General features: G+C 51.4%; 1 long non-coding RNA gene across 1 annotated transcript; it reads right to left on the reverse strand.

Annotated features, from left to right (window-relative positions):
- Positions 1 to 1,638: 1,638 nt before the first annotated feature.
- Positions 1,639 to 14,635, reverse strand: LOC149350545 (uncharacterized). The gene is made up of 3 exons (XR_016290392.1): positions 14,394 to 14,635; positions 5,031 to 5,130; positions 1,639 to 4,244 (listed from the first exon to the last, which is right to left on the reverse strand). It is a non-coding gene; the product is annotated as an uncharacterized LOC149350545 (long non-coding RNA).
- Positions 14,636 to 15,881: the final 1,246 nt, after the last annotated feature.

The raw sequence follows: 15,881 nt of genomic DNA on the forward strand, positions 1-15,881 counted from the left end.
ACCAAGTATCGCAATCGTACTGCGACTTTTTTTTTATTATTGCACTTATGCACAGCGAGAACTGGCCGGCTGACAAGTTTTCGCGCATGCAATTTTCATTGAATACGACGCAAGTATTGACTCCTCTGGAGTGAACGGTACTGGTGCACACTTAACATGACTGCAGGCAGTATACATGCTACACCACATGGCAGGCCACGCCAGACAGCGCGCAAACTAGACATGATGAGATATGTCACCAACACTAACTTACGAGGACTACAACTCTGGATCCCTCCCACACACCTGGCGGCGGTAAAGCATCATCAGTAAACTTTAGTTGAAGTCCAGCGTTCATGGTGTCTAACTTGCCTTTAGTCTTCGCTATTAACGCTGGTACCATGTCTCATCCTTGTCCAGACCAACCAACAAGCCCAGCTGTCTGCACTAGAGGCGTACAGGCTCCTTTCGAACCGCCTTTCTATTGAAACAAGCGAGTGAGCCAAGCGAGGCAGCAGCCCTGCGATGGCCGCCGTTCCCACCGAAGCGAAACCAAAAAAAAAAAACAACGTCCGTCGCTCGGTTTGGTAGCAATTTGCCCCTTGTACCGAGGTAAACATTTCGAGCAACCGGGACCCGGCGCGTCGTCCTCGGCGGCAGCCAGCAGCGGGGTTGAGTTGCCCAACGCGACCGACGCCTGCCGCGCATTGCGTCGTCGCGATGACCTCGGCGCACCCCCTCGTTCCCAGCTCCTCGCCGCTGTCTGCCGGGCGAAACTCGTCAGTCCACTTATTTCCGGCTACGCCGGACAGGATTAGTGATGTACACTCTCCTCCCCGCTTGCGCAAGCCCGCCGGGCGCAGCGGCAGGGCAGCGCCGATGACGCGCTCAATGCGCCACCTGAATAGCGGCTCCTTGCGCAACATTTAAAGGGCGCGCGGGGACCTGGCAAACCCCTTCGCCAAGCTTCCTTATGGACCCAGTTCGGGTGTGTCCGCCGCTTTCACACGGGCGACACGGCGCTCGCTGGCCAGCGCACCTTCCCGTTACGCCTTTCTCTGCCCCGGCGCATAGAAAGTTTTATTGGAGGGTATCAGTAACATAATATCGGCGCTCCCCACACTGCGATGCTAATTTCGAGGAGATCATTTTGGATCGGCCTCTTTCATCATGTCCTCTTTTCCCATCACGGCGCCGCCGTCCTTTTGCCAGCTTTTCCTTTGATGCTTCCTGCCCCTTCAATGGCGACCGACCCAGCGCTAGCACCGCGGCCCGCCCATTAAGGAGGTGAAAGCATGCCAGCCGGTGCAATGACCTTCGTGACCTACAATAGAGATGGTAATTACGGCGAAACTTTTACTGGCCCTTAAAGGCGCCGCACCTGGTTCCGGCACAGTTAGGCTGTACGTTCACACCGCCGTCGTAACTTCCCTGCCAAGCGACGCCCGAGTGCGTTTCGGCCAACGGGGTCCCGCAGACCGCCGGGACACTGGCATACAATGCGTCCGTTTACGACTGAGCACACAGGCTTAGCTGGCGCTGTCGGGTTGAACCAGCTGTGTCAAGGACCGCCGAGGTTGCTCGTGTAGCCCTGCGGGGCAGTCTGCGACACCAGGACAAACAGAAAACAAAAGGCAAGAAAACTGACGAAACGTCGGGTATTCATGAAAAGCTGTTTAATTGTAAGCTGCAGGTAACTGCGAAAAAAAAAAAATACAATCGAGCAGCCGTACAACATCACACCGCGCATCACATAATACTCTTCGCAACATCAAGAAACATAAGTAGTGCACGGCAAACGCATATTGTATCTGTACAAGTGTACCAAAAAAATATAGAACACGGCAAAAAAAAGAAAGGCAACTGCGTGTGTTGGATGCATAAAGAAAATAACACACTGCAGGCGTAAACACCAAACACAAGAGCCTATGTACAGTATAGGAATATATGTATATACAATGATACTTCACGCTTTCAAAACTCGGGGTCAAAATAAAATGAACACCAGTGATTTAAAAATGACAGTGTACTTATCTGTATACAGGCTGTTTCAAGATATATGGAAGCAAACGCCTTGTTCCTTGGAAAGAAAAGAAGTAAAAATGCGAGGACATTTTACTGCGATGTAAATCTTCCTGTTCTTCAAAAAAAGAGAGAGAGAGCAAAATTTAGAAAGAACGTGCACGATTAAGAATGATGTTCCCAGTCCTCTTCGTTACAAATTTACGGAGAGGCCTGACAGCAATCTTGAAACACTCTGTATAAAAGAACGCGCTCAGCGTGTGAGATCGCCAAAAGGGAACACTCTCGGAGTAGTTTTTCAATTGCACTATATACTTCGTCACCACTGGGTTCAGCCATGTGGGTCGCATTACGCGATATGCGAACATTTTACGCTCTCAAGAAAGGTGCCGCTATGCCGTTTTACACAAAAGATTATATGCCCAATCAGCACAACTCTGCTGTTCGCATCCTCGGCTCCAAACTAAACGAATAATTGCGGTTTGCGATGACTCGCACCGCTCATTCCCGGAACATGCCAAGCACCACAGTTTATTGCTAAAATTGGTGTTACTTAGCAACGTACAGAAATATCACAGCTACCTGGTTGCCAAGAGGGCGGAACCCAAACACACTAAAGAAAAATGATGAAAAGAATTCGTACGATGAGCTTCACGTTCTTGTAAAAGTTCGTAACGGTAAAGTGGAATCTCTTTTAATAAAATGAGCGGCGCGTCTGCTTGGCTGAATACTATAGTCTGTCATTAGTACAGTTCTGGAAACTAGCCTCGTTTAACAATATCTTAACTGGTTAAACCAATCTGTACAATTACTGTTCCGGTGCATTTGTTCCCCTACTGCTGCTACCGGTATGCTACAGCTTACTTGGCCTCACTCCTGTCTTGTTCGAGATCTACGCGCGGAAGCTTGTCCTCAGAAGCAAAACTAAGAAAATGGTACAAAACCCCTTCTTTCGCTGAAGTCGCCTTTCAACGTTCCGATGCACACTGCGTGTGGTTCGGTCAACTCACATGAACCCTTGTTGCACGCGTCGACTGCAGCGGTTGAGGCTTGCTTTGCGACCACACCGAATTGTACCGCTAGCTAGTAAAAAAGTTTGACACAGACTGCATCATACAAAATAGTGACCCTAGCTTTGCACTGGGAACCGTTGGCACATTGCAATGGTCTGGCTCAACCTGTATCGAGCCTTGCACTTGCACAGGAAAAATTACGGCCATTTTTCTTTGAAACTAAGTTTGCATGCTTGCGGGCTGACAGCCGAGCTAAAGTGAGATGCGGCCACCGGTGGTCTATAGAATATTCAAGGTACGCGTCCCTTCAACGCGTACACCCATTCTTGGAAGTTAATTAAATGCATGTGTTCCTCCGGCGAACCTTCCACCATTGTTCACATTAAAGCTTTACACTTGCTCTCTAAATGCATAAAAAGTTATGGCCACAAAAATGATTTTATTTCGTCACTTTTACACTATTTAAGCCGTTCACGTTCGTCACGTTGAGGCAGCCTTCAAAGAATGAAAAACATGCCCCAGCCGGCACCACTAATACACAACGGGCTAGGCCGTTCACAGTGAGAATGCAGTGGGCAGGCGTTGCATCATAAAAAAGAAAAATAGAGAGACGGCCCTTTACTCACGTGGCTTCGTAAATATACGCATGAGATCGAGCCACTCTAGGCAAGTACGTAGGTACATGTCATCAATCTGCGTTAGTAAAGATATAATGCTAATGCTTTCATACAAGATGCGCTTTGGCAGTGCTATAAGATATGAGCAGATGAGTGCTTGACTCCACTCTGCAGTCAAACCGTTCGCCTTTTGACAATCACGAAAAGTTCGTCTTAAAAAGTTTTGTGGCGTTCGTCTGATGCGCCGCAGATGACAAGAATCGGGAGGGAAATGAACATGAGGAGTATTGTCTTCTTGCCAGCACTCGGCAGGAATTCCGTGCTCTCGTTATAGCTCTTGCAAATTTGCCGTTTCTTTGGTGCTCGCTAATGCTTCATTGAACAGAATGCCAACTTTCGAGATCGTTTTCAAGGCGCAAAACATGCACGACACCTATCCAGCCCCGCTGGAAAGGGTTCATCTGGCCAAGTAGTCGGCGACAGCCGTGAACACCCTATTCAAGATGTGCCTCGCGAAGTGGATTCCTCGGCGAACGCTGTCCGGTCGAACGAACCGCGCGACGAGCCAGTCCGAGGCGCGGACCACGGCCCACCTCGTCCTTAATCGCTGCCTCTGCGCAGATAGATGAGGACGACATCAGCGCTTGGCCAGCGCTGCAACAACTCCACACAGACCTGCTAGCGAATGGCACCAACCGAAGCTGCTCAACCGTTCCAGTGGCAAAGGGCCTCCCTGACGTTAACTTAACGACACCACTCCTGCACCCGTTAACGAAGTCGAGGTCAGATGACATTTTTACAAAGGTATAACTACCTTCCCAGCATAATGCCCCTTGTTGACTTAAGATACGCTTATGCAAACTCCTGAATGACAGTGCGGCAACATAGTGCCTACCCGCTTCGTTCCTCCAACGAAAGCAGGTGGGAGGCCCGATTTATATTGAGCGAGTGTAACATTCACCTTCCAGCGGCAAGCTAGGTTCACACAACCTGCGGCATAGAGAAGGGAAGAAGCGTGCTATAGCTATCAAAATTCCTCAAGCATACCACTCGGAGCAGGAAGAGCTCTAATTGCGAACAAGCCCATCACCAGGCGAACATACCACTGAAAGAGGTTGCGCGATCTGGGCAGCCACTCCCGGGTTTCCACCATGGCCATTACTTGAAAACAATGCCCACTGTCGGGGTGGGGCATTAAAGAAAATTATTGGTGCACAGCCGCTAGGAAAGAAATAAATCTCGGCACGCCTCCCTAGCATGTTAACCCACTGAATGTGAGCAGATGTCAACTTTAATGCTAGCAGGTCAGTCGTCAAGAATACATAGCATTTTGCAATAAGTGCAGCAGCACGGGAGGTCGCAGTCACTCGCTGTGGGAAAGCCGGACAGGTGTCCTCACCTGGGCGGTCGGCCCCCGGCACGTCTCGAAGGCATCCGCCATCTTCCGCAGGTCCTTGCCAGTTTTAGACCAGGAGCGGTCCCGGTGCGTCAGAGCCGTGCTGTCGGGGGGAAAAAAAAAGAAAGAAGAGGCCACCGGTGACTCAGAGTCGGTCCGCGTTAGAAGCGCTCCATGCTCCATGCGCATCGTGGGGCGGACAGCCAGCCAGCTGAACTACGCCGAGAGCGCCAATTCGCTCATGTCGCGCAAATAATCGTCTCGGGTTCCCGCGAGACTCCTGTGCAGATGCTGTCACGTGCAAACGCCGAGCAGAAGCGCAGCAGCAACGTGCGCGCGCATTATGCACGTGACGTTATGTTGGCATGATCTTGTTGAGGGCCACACTTCATTGGCGGAATGAGATCTCATACAGGCACTGAATGGATGAGCCCATTTGTGGGTGTGATAATCAGGACAGTGGAAAGTCAGACGGAGACAGCTGCAATAACAAATGCGCGGTAAAGTAAACGAAACTGTTTTGTTACGCACCGAGGTTGCACATTCAGACGGAAACATATTACTCGGCTGCTGACCTGAAAGACGCGGGTTCGATCTCGGCCGCGGCGGTCGAATTTCGATGGAGGCGAAATTCTAGAGGCCCGTGTACTGTGCGATGTCGGTGCACTTTAAAGAACCCCGGGTGGTCGAAATTTCCGGAGCCCTTCCCTACGGCGTCTCTCATAGCCTCAGTCGCTTTGGGACGTTAAACCCCGTAACCCCCCATATATATATATATATATATATATATATATATATATATATATATATATATATATATATATATATATATATATATATAAGCAAACAAGGGAAGGGGACTGAGGGGCTCGGTATAAATATGACAGAAGCCAACAGCCACAGAAACCAAGGGACACAGGGGATTTTTAATTAATTTATTTATTTTGTGGTGTTGATCAATTTAGAATATTACTGAATATGTTATCGCTTAAGGCTAATTGATTAGAAAAGCAGAAGAAAAAACAACCACATGCCGCCGGTGGGAACCAAACCCACGACCTCCGAATTACGCGTCCGGTGCTCTACCTCTGAGCTACGGCGACGGCTGTCAAATCTTCTGCTTTCGGGGGGTATTTATGTTTACAAGTGACCTAACCTTGAGAGTGTTCATCAGCGCCACCCACGTTCGTAAGCGGCGGACTTATATTACATATATATATATATATATATATATATATATATATATATATATATATATATATATATATATATATATATATATATATATATATATATATATATATATATATATACACACAAGTCTGCTACATTCCATGCTTAAACGAAATGTGCGCGCGGCACGCACACGGGCAAATTCTTGCGCGCCAATCGCCCACGCGGGAATTTTTTGAGAAGTAAGCAAAAACAAGCGACGAGATGAAATCGGCGGGATACCGGCCAACAAGAAACGACGACGTAATTTCAGTCGGGTGCCGACAAAATGTTCAGTAAGCTCAAGCTTTTATTACCGTTTACTCCAAAGTACGTAGCGTGCTATGAGATGCTAGATCACAAGTATTTCCCTATGCGCTGTGTGTGTCTTTTCTATCTGTGTCCCTGTCTTCTGCGCTGTTTTAAAGAATTTCCCTATAGTTTTGTTAGCACTACAGTAGTGGTGGCCTAGTGTTAGAGCATATAAGCCTCGCATGCGGGAGATGTGGGGTTCGATGTGACGCCGGGCGGACAACAGGTATAGTACAAGCTTTCCCCAGGTGGCCTGGTGCTCGCCTTATCTTGGGTGAAATTCTTGGAAAATGGGTCTTTGACCCCACCTCGTATAGACCTTGCGCCATCGAGCTCGCTCTATAGCTACAGCTGCCCTTGCGCCATAAAAAAGCCTTCATAATCATCATGGCATAGTTACCTGCCCTTCCCCGAAACAGCTGCTTACTGCATGAATCTTCGGGCCACGAACACAAAATATTGGACACAAAAGCAATAAAAGCAAGAGAGTTTGGCGCAAGAAAGGCAGCCAATAACCACCAATGTTCCCCGCAGTCGTTTTATCATTATCAGAATGAACCATATAGGTGTTTGTTATCCGCTCTCTCTCTTAGTGGGTGAGGGGTGTGCAGAGCGCGCGTTGTTACATTCAAGCAGTTGTTAGAAAACCATTGTTGGGGCAGGAAAAATCCGTTTAGACGAATTTAGAGAGAATCTAAACGTCTGCGCCAAAGGGATACAGTATCACTGCAATACACAAACGCGACTAGGAAGTCCCATCTGTTACGTGCGCACAATACTGCCTCGACGCTTCCAGGTGCTCATAAAACTCGCATTTTTCCTCGAAAAACCGCGCAGCCGCATTTGGCTCCGCGTGCACTCGCAGACAAATAGTGTCGACAGTGGAAGCAGCCTCCCAACCCGGGTATGGTGCTGACGGACGCGCTTTTATATGTGCGCAAGGGCAGCAAAGTACTCTTAGCGATGTTACTAAGCGCCGAAACGCAGTTTGCCGCACGATGACCAGAGCTGAGCGGGCGGTAATGCTGCAGCGAGTCGCAAAGTGTTATACCGTGCGCCTCTTCCTTTCTTGGCAAGTCATCATCGGCGGTGGAGGCGATCGCCCCGCGCCAAGCGGCAGAATAAACACGCGTCGTCCGCGAGAGTCGGCAGCAGCGAAGGGCGCGCGCGCCATTAGCGGCAGTAAAGCGGCGGCGGCGACGACCTGATAGTTGTTGCCCCCGCATCGAAGAGGCGGCCGTCCATTACGCAACGCGTTTCCTCGAGAAGCGCCGCCGGGGCACAGCGGTCGGGCCTCTCGCGGTGGAGCCCCCGTGAACCGAAAGGGGAGGTCTGCGGGCCGCGTAATCGCCGCAGTCACCTCTCGGCGGCGCCGAGTCACTGGCCGTCCGTTGGGCCCCCGCGCGGCGCCCCCCTCGACCACATCGCCAGGGGGGTGGCGCGCACACAATGCAAGGTGCATCGACACCACCACACGCAGTAGCAGCCCGGCGGGGTCGCGATAACGGTGGCGGCGTGTGCCCGCTCGACAGCCGCCCCTCGGCCACGGGCTCGCCGCCACGCGTGGACTGATCCAACAGGTTCCCCCATCGCACCTGGCCGAGACCCGCCACTCGCCGTCGCGCGGCGTTTCCTTATCGCGCGTGCAAATTGCGCTGAGTGGGGGTTGCGTAACCTGGCCTCACGACATGTCAGTCTAGTGCTAGTATACTTGGACAACTTCCTTACCAAGCTAATTCAGACCGTAACCTTTGAGAGGCATCGTATTTTGCCATCACTGCAGGGCAGTGGAGCGAAAAAAAAAAAACGAAAAAACGTCCGTTTTTTTTTTTTTTTAGATATCCGTTTTGTGCCTTGAAATTCTCATTCAAGAGCAGGTTTAATTTTAAGCGCCGTTCGTGCAACGTGGCCACGACAGACTTACGGAGGCCATCATCTGAAAAGCAGCCCCCGCGGCCGTGACCTGCGCCGGCTGACCAATGTTAAATTTCTGGACGGCGGGCTCCGAGTCCGAATTCGGATTATGACTGGTTAATTTCACGATTCCGGAAGACAGGCAGTGAAGCTCGGCCTCAAAAAATGCGGCTGCACGAGGTGGTCTTTGAAGAAACCGAAAGCCAACTATGTATACATTCTGAGACAAATGATATGAAAATTAGATTATCTGCCAACATTTGAAACCACGGTTTAATAGAAATTTTTAGAAGAAGGGGATCAAACCGCGTGCGTAGGAGGAAAACCCGGGGGTTCTGCTCATGCGCACTGGCTGCCGCTGTTCCCCTAATCGATATGTGCTTCCCCATTCTAAAAGTCCCTAATTTCTGGGGCGTTCTCCTCAATGACCCCATCCACGATCGTATCCGCTCCCACTGACCGATGCTGTGACATCCCTTTCCACTGTCCTTCTTGCCCGTTTCACGGCGTTCCTGTCCCTGCTGCAGGACATATTGCACGCGGAGGGGAGGGGGGCACAATAACAGCTATCCTGAATGTGGGCGCTCTAACCGCACCGTGAGGAAAGGGATGCAGAAGGTGGTGAAAGGAGTTAAATCGCCGCAGTGGAGAGCTCCGGATCAATTTCGGACACCTGGAGTTCTGGACGATGCACTTACACCGCACATTACGTACTTGTTTTTGCATTTCCCCTCCATCGCAACTCAGTAGCTTATACCAAACTGGAAACAGCAGGACGATCCTTGAATAACCTTATTCTGACTTATTCTACACATTCACTGCTCATGCAGAGCGGGGAATCCGGTCGGCACAAAACCATCCCTATGACCCTTTGCTGCAGACTGGCACGATACAAACGGCGAAGCTGATACGAATGAAACACATTCAAATGCTCAGGACAAGCTCCTCAGCCGCACCCGGGCAAACGCGTATTGTACATAGTTCGGCACGCAAGAAGTTTCGATGCACGTTCTCATCTCCTTGACAGTACTTTAGGCGGCGTTTGACAAGCTTTCGAGGGATCAAAAAAGCTCTTGCAGCACAAAATCTCCCCTCCACAACAACTCCGCCAACTGTCCACAACAGCTATCAGATAAGTCCATTCGAACTTTCAGCAGCACTTGAAAAACACGGCTACCCCACTTACGTTTCGCACTCGTATGAGACACTTCCAGCGCCTTTGCGCAGTAAGCATCCCATGGCAGGCGATCTGTACCGCACCCGTCGCAAACGCCTCTAAAGAAAGGCAAGATGCGGCAACGTTTCTACCAGACGTGCAGCCAAAGTTCCCTAATGAAGCCCCGCAAGTGGCGGCCCAGAAGAGAGTACGAGCAGAGGCCTGCATATCGCCCACTGGCGTAAATGAACGAGTGAAACTCTTCCAATGGTTACGAATAGATCTACACAGCTTTCCTTCCGAAAATTTTGCACCAGAGTGCTTGTAAAAATTTGTGAGCTTAACGATCGTCCAGGAACTCATTGCATAAGACAAGTGAAAAGAGAATGGCAGATCACAACAGTGCAGTTCCCCTTCTCATGAACGCCACTCTATTCAGCCCTGTAAACCTCTGTACATCACCACCCCATCATCATCAGTATTACGACCTCTGTACGATAAAGGCCCCTCCCAATGCCCTCCAGGATCCCTGACCTGCGCTAGTCGCGGCCACCCTAATGTCACAGCAGATTTCATAATCTCATCTTTCCATCTTTAATTTCTGTAGCGTTGCATCCGAAAAATGAGCGTGCAAGGTGTACCTACGTAAGGAAAACACATATAAGATATTCTAAGCACGGAAGCTTGCCGCGGTGAATTTAACTGCCGATTGGCAGCAAGAACGCAAAAAGTCACCGCACAGGCATCCGCTGAAGTCCTGTCAGGTTTGGTATATACACGCGGACACGCTTGACGCTCCAAAAGACTCGTGACACGGATGTTTAATGGGCAAATATAACGGCAGCCGGCACTTTCCCACACGGAAACTATAGTCGAATACAACTCAAGAACGAAGCGGAAGTTTCTCCTCAAAGGAAGCCCTCCAGCCGATAGCGTCAGCCGACTTTCATGACGCAGTGGCTAATCCACTTAAGCCGTGGTAAATCCTCTTCTGTCATCCTTTGGGATGTCACGCTATAGCATATCCAAGGGGATTCACCATGATATCATGAGAATCGGTCAACGCCATTGGCTAGAAGCCTCACCTGACGGGCATTTGCCGCTTCGCTCTTGAGATGTATCCGAGATTATAGAGCCAAGTGCAAAGAGGGAAAACCAGTAGCAAAGCATGACTGGCGTAGAGAAGAAAAAACAAGGATAGCAACGCCTGAATAACTAGCACAGTTACTCTGAATATGCAGCCAGAAAACCGTGCAACACTCCACACTCATCACAGGTGTGCCAACCAACACACACACAAGCACGCACAGTTTTCTTACCAGAACATGAAATATACAGCAACGCATGCATTATCGTCCACAATCTAGAGGGCAAAAGTGCCCATGCTGCAGTATAAGCGCAAGGGCGTCCGCAGAATTTTTTGCAGGGGGGGGGCCCGTTGGTGCCCCGGGGGGGGGGGGGGGGGGGGGGGGTATGTTCGTAGCAGAAAGGCGCTATTTGCGGAGTAAATTTATTTATTTATATATAAATAAAAATTAAACAAAATGCACACATGAAAGAAAAATTACAAACAGCAAATTAAAGCGCGGCTAGGAGAGGTACATTGGAGTTTATCAACGAAGAAACAACTAAAATTAATAAAAATGCAAAAAGATGCTATATCACTTCGTGGAGAAGAGTGCTCAGTCTTGCTGCATACGGGTTCTCGACTCACCCGGATTGATGACCAGCACACAGCACAATATGTTCACAAACACGCAACTACAGTCACTCAGTCAGTCTTCCTTGAACAGCAACTGTAGGCGCCTCGGATTTTTCTGGGCGAATTGCGTAATTACACGTGTGATAAATTCACTTCTGCAGCTTCATTACACGCTCTCGGTGCACACTCATCATACACATTGATTGGAAAAACTGTTGAACGCGTACGTTGAAAACAAAAGATGACTATATATACAACGAAAACTTATTTACAAGATAAATGCACGCTCGCAGCTTCATACACCTCGCTCCATATTGCTTGCGCATCCGCACAGTCGAGCAACCGCACACACACTGCTCTCCGCTCGTCGTTTTCTCGTCCGCTGTCTTGGTTGTTCTCAGCTTCGCTGACAACCGGCCATTAAAAACACCCAAGCACAAACACAGAGGCGCGCAAACGTGCAAGGGCTTACTTGCCGCAGTATCCACGAATGCGCACTTTGGGGGTGAAAGGAACGCCGCGCAACTTCCGAGGGGAAGGGACACTCGCCACTCCAGTCGGAAAATTTGTTTTTGTGTTTTTATGGGGTTCAGAGCCCCAAAACGACTCAGGCTATGAGGGATGGAGTAGTACAGAGTTCCGGGTAATGTCGACCACCTGGGTCTTTTTACCATGCACTGACACGCACAGTACATGGGCGCTGTTGTGATTTGAGGCCCAGCCAGAGGTGACAGGCGAGCCAGGCAGGCGCCATCGGGCTGCGTTGACCAAAGGCGCTGGTTTTCGCAGAAGACGCAAAGAACGCTGGTGTGGGGGCGCCTCGGGAGACTGCGTCGCCGTGAACAAAAGCAGCTAATCCCCTTTGCCGGAGATTCTGAAAGCGGCGCTTCTACCGAACTGCGCTACCCGTGGATCGGAGGAGACAGCGAGCGGCGGCGGCGCCAACTCATCGCCCGCTTGCCCCTGAGCAGCCCGACAAAGCGGGGGTGGACACGGCTGATTTTACCTTCCCTCCTTAAGAATTCATCGGTGACCGGCGTAACGATAGGCGAAAACAAGATGCCCCGTGCACTGTCTGCCTCCGTGTCGCTATCTCTCTAGAGATCAAAGAAACAGACACCCATCTCAAGGCGGCTCGAAACACATCCTCGCCGGTGCCGCTGTATGTCTGGAACAGGTCGCCCTTCAGTAGAGCTAACGATGGCGTGGTTTGAAAACGGCGGAACGACGCACGCCCGGACGCGGCATTTCGCAGATGTGACCATGCGGGGCTGCTTTTACCCTTTTGACTGAGCGCACCACCGCCCCTGGCGTGCGGCCATCACTCACGGTTCGAGTGAGTGATTTTCCAGGGGGGTGCAGCCGCCCCCCCTTGCCCCCCCCTCCGGACGCCCATGTATAAGCGGCATGCTATGCTCAAGACACGAAATGCAGAATTGCGCACCCACGTTACACGACGTTTCGGCAGAGTGAGGGTGTCATAAGGCTGTTCTCGTGGACGCAGTCGTTTCGTGTATTTAACGCTGAGCAAATAGACCTCTCGTGTAATCGCCAATCTGACTGTACACCTGTCAACCGAACGTCATTGCTTTTTCGTTATTTCTCTACCTCGCTCTCCGACGCGCGATTGTTTTAATGTGTTTCACCATCTCTTTCCCTCCGATGCAAATGACCTTTCTACGCAAGGCAACCAACCGCTATCAGGCTCACGCAACCAGCCATTTATGTAATGTATGTCGCTGTCCACAACGAAGATCCTCATCTGCCGGTGGAGACAAGCCGTAAACATGCTATCGTCGCGAGCTGGTGAACAGATGTAGTCGTGCTAACGACGTACAGAACATCACGACAGCTGCTTATGAGCGGCGAAAATCACTGCACGCACCGTCGTACAAATGACCACCAAGCTTATTTTTGTGCCCGCAGTAGCAGATTAGCATCATCCAGTATTAAACGGGCGACACGGAGCACTAGAGAACCACGTATCGTCCCTAACTGTCACCGACGCGTCATAGAATATTCAGCTGGGGTACTGATTTCTTATTCGTTTGCGACAAGACACCAGGGGACTGTTGCTAGGCGAATGACAAGATATCATCAGTCTCTCGTTCGCTGCCACCCGATGCAGCCGCATTGTGCCTCCAAACCTTCCACGCATGAAACCCCCAAAAGAAAAGATGCTCGCGTGTAACGTGAGCAATAGTCGCGCTTCCTCCCCAGCCCAGAATACTCGAGCGTAGCTTGCTGAGGAGAAATTGAGCGTCTTTAACGATGTCGCTGCGACAATATATCAACAATCAGGATAGAGCGCGCTCGTGCTATATTCCGCGGCTTCAACTTGGATGCTTGTCACCACAAATAAAAATAGACTATGGCTTCAAACCATACAGACTCCATGGCGTTGATGTTGGTGTCTTCTTACATCGCGTGATCTGAAAACGAAAGCATGCATGTTGTTGACCGAAGACAACAGTGCTGCGACAGGTGTTTGCATAAGTGGCATATATTATTACGGCACTGCTTTGGACAGTACGCCACAGGCTTCAATTATGCAGCGTTGAAACTCAAGCGATGTCAGCCTCCCGCTTCTTCGTCACTTCACGATAGTGATCAGCGATTGGTGCAACACCCAACAGGTAGTAAGGCAACCTCTAAGTTCTCTGAACGTTGAACTTGAAGTTCATTGAACTGACAGTCCGTGCAATGAACACCGAAAAATGAGCGCAGCAACGCTAGCCGCAGTGCATGCACGACGCGGCCGCCAGTGCAGGCTAAAACGAAATGACAGCACAGTGACAAGCATGGCAACAGCGCCCGACGCCCGGGCAGAGAGCATGCATTACACCTGCAGCCGCAAAGGGCGCGCAGTGCAAGCGGCAGCGTTGCAAACAGGCCCACACGTGCCCGAAAGCGTGCGCCCAGGACGCTGGCGCGTTTGCGACGCGCACGCTAGCCTCCGCGTCAGCAACCGCCCGGGCGCCGGCCCGGATAATTGGACGCCGCGGCGCAGCAGCAGCCGCCGCTCAAGGAAGAAGTCGCCCGGGGGCGCGCGCAAGGGCGGGGGCCTCACCTGGCGAAGGAGCAGGGCTCGCGGCGGCACATGGCAACAGCGGCGGCGGGCTGGGCGCGCTCCGGCAGTGGCGCTCGTGGGCCGGCGTCGAACTCGGGCCCGCGGCTTCAGGCGACTTGACTGCTGCGGCTGCTCGAGTCCGCTAGCGCCGTGCTCTCGCAGCTCCCCTGTCGACAGATGACACCATTGTGTTGCATCACAAAGCGAGAGCGAGCGCACGACTGCGCGAGCGAGAGAGCGCGCCCTCTCCACGCGCTTCCTCCTCCTCGTCCAGACACGTGCGTGCGAGGAGGGCGAGCGGGACTTTCTTCCCCCGCGGGCGTCGTCGTGCGAGGCTCGCTTTGGGCGATGATGCGCGCGCTATCTCGGCGAGGGGTCGCCGCGGCGGCGAAGCGCTGCTCTTTGGCTCCTCCTAATCCCACCCACCGAAGGAAGAGGCTTGGGGTGCCACTTTTGGGGAACCCCGGCCTGCTGTTTGGAAAGTGGCCTCCGAATGCGCCGTTCTGTTTGCCGCTGCAGCCGACCACTGGCTCGCTCGGGTCGCTGCATACACGTTAAACATTTTGCACTAATTGATGCGGCTGGTGTGGGCCCGAGCTAGAAAAATGGTTTCTTTCGATTCTGCGCGCGCGAGCAAAACGAAAATACAGAAGCGCGCACGTATAAACACACGGAGAAAAGGAAAAACAGAGCGGACGGGGCACTTATCCGGCGGAAGATCAATCTCTGTCAGGAGGGGGCGCATCCCGCGAGCCCGGCCGCTTGGCCCGTTCTGCGTCCAGCACATTTCTATAAAGCACCAGGCCATGCGCCCTGGTCGCGCGCGCCTGCTGAACGGATAGTCGGGGCGGCGACACCAGCTTGAAAGGAGACGTCGCCGCGGATTTCCATACACCCCTCGCCGCCGCTGCGTATGTGTGTATACGAGCCAGCGATGCATAAATTTATGCGCTGCGCTGTGGGCATGAAGGATCGATTGCGACCACGTATTTGCACTTCTAAAATGCGGCACGGATCGCTTGCAAGTGTGACTCGGGTGCAGAACCAACAAACGAGGATGCACTGCATATACGTATATTCCAGTGTAATTCGCGTTATCGCTTCCCACACTTCACGCACTTTGCTTTCCGTGGCAGTATCCCCGCTGTTTCCTTCGACGCCATGGGGAATTATCACCGTTCACTGTTGCATATTATGTGAGGTGCCTCTGAGGACAAAAACTGGTGGAATTCCATGAGACTACCCGCCGTTGTAGCCGTTGAGAGCTATACTCGGACCTATGTGACCATGACCCCGCTACACGCACGAGCACATACGCACGCACGCGCGAAACAGCTTTCCATTTGGCGTATACGGCTTTCTATCGAAATTTCCCCGCAGATCTTCCATCATGGAATGCATGGAAATACTCCTGTGCTACAGTGTATTTTCTGAACGAAGGTGCAATATCAACAGTAGCATTCTTGAGGCAAAAACGCTGTCATCGAA

Source organism: Amblyomma mixtum, chromosome 3 (genome assembly GCF_055824585.1).
Source record: "Amblyomma mixtum isolate Tamu chromosome 3, ASM5582458v1, whole genome shotgun sequence".
In the NCBI taxonomy this organism is placed as follows: Eukaryota; Metazoa; Arthropoda; class Arachnida; order Ixodida; family Ixodidae; genus Amblyomma; species Amblyomma mixtum.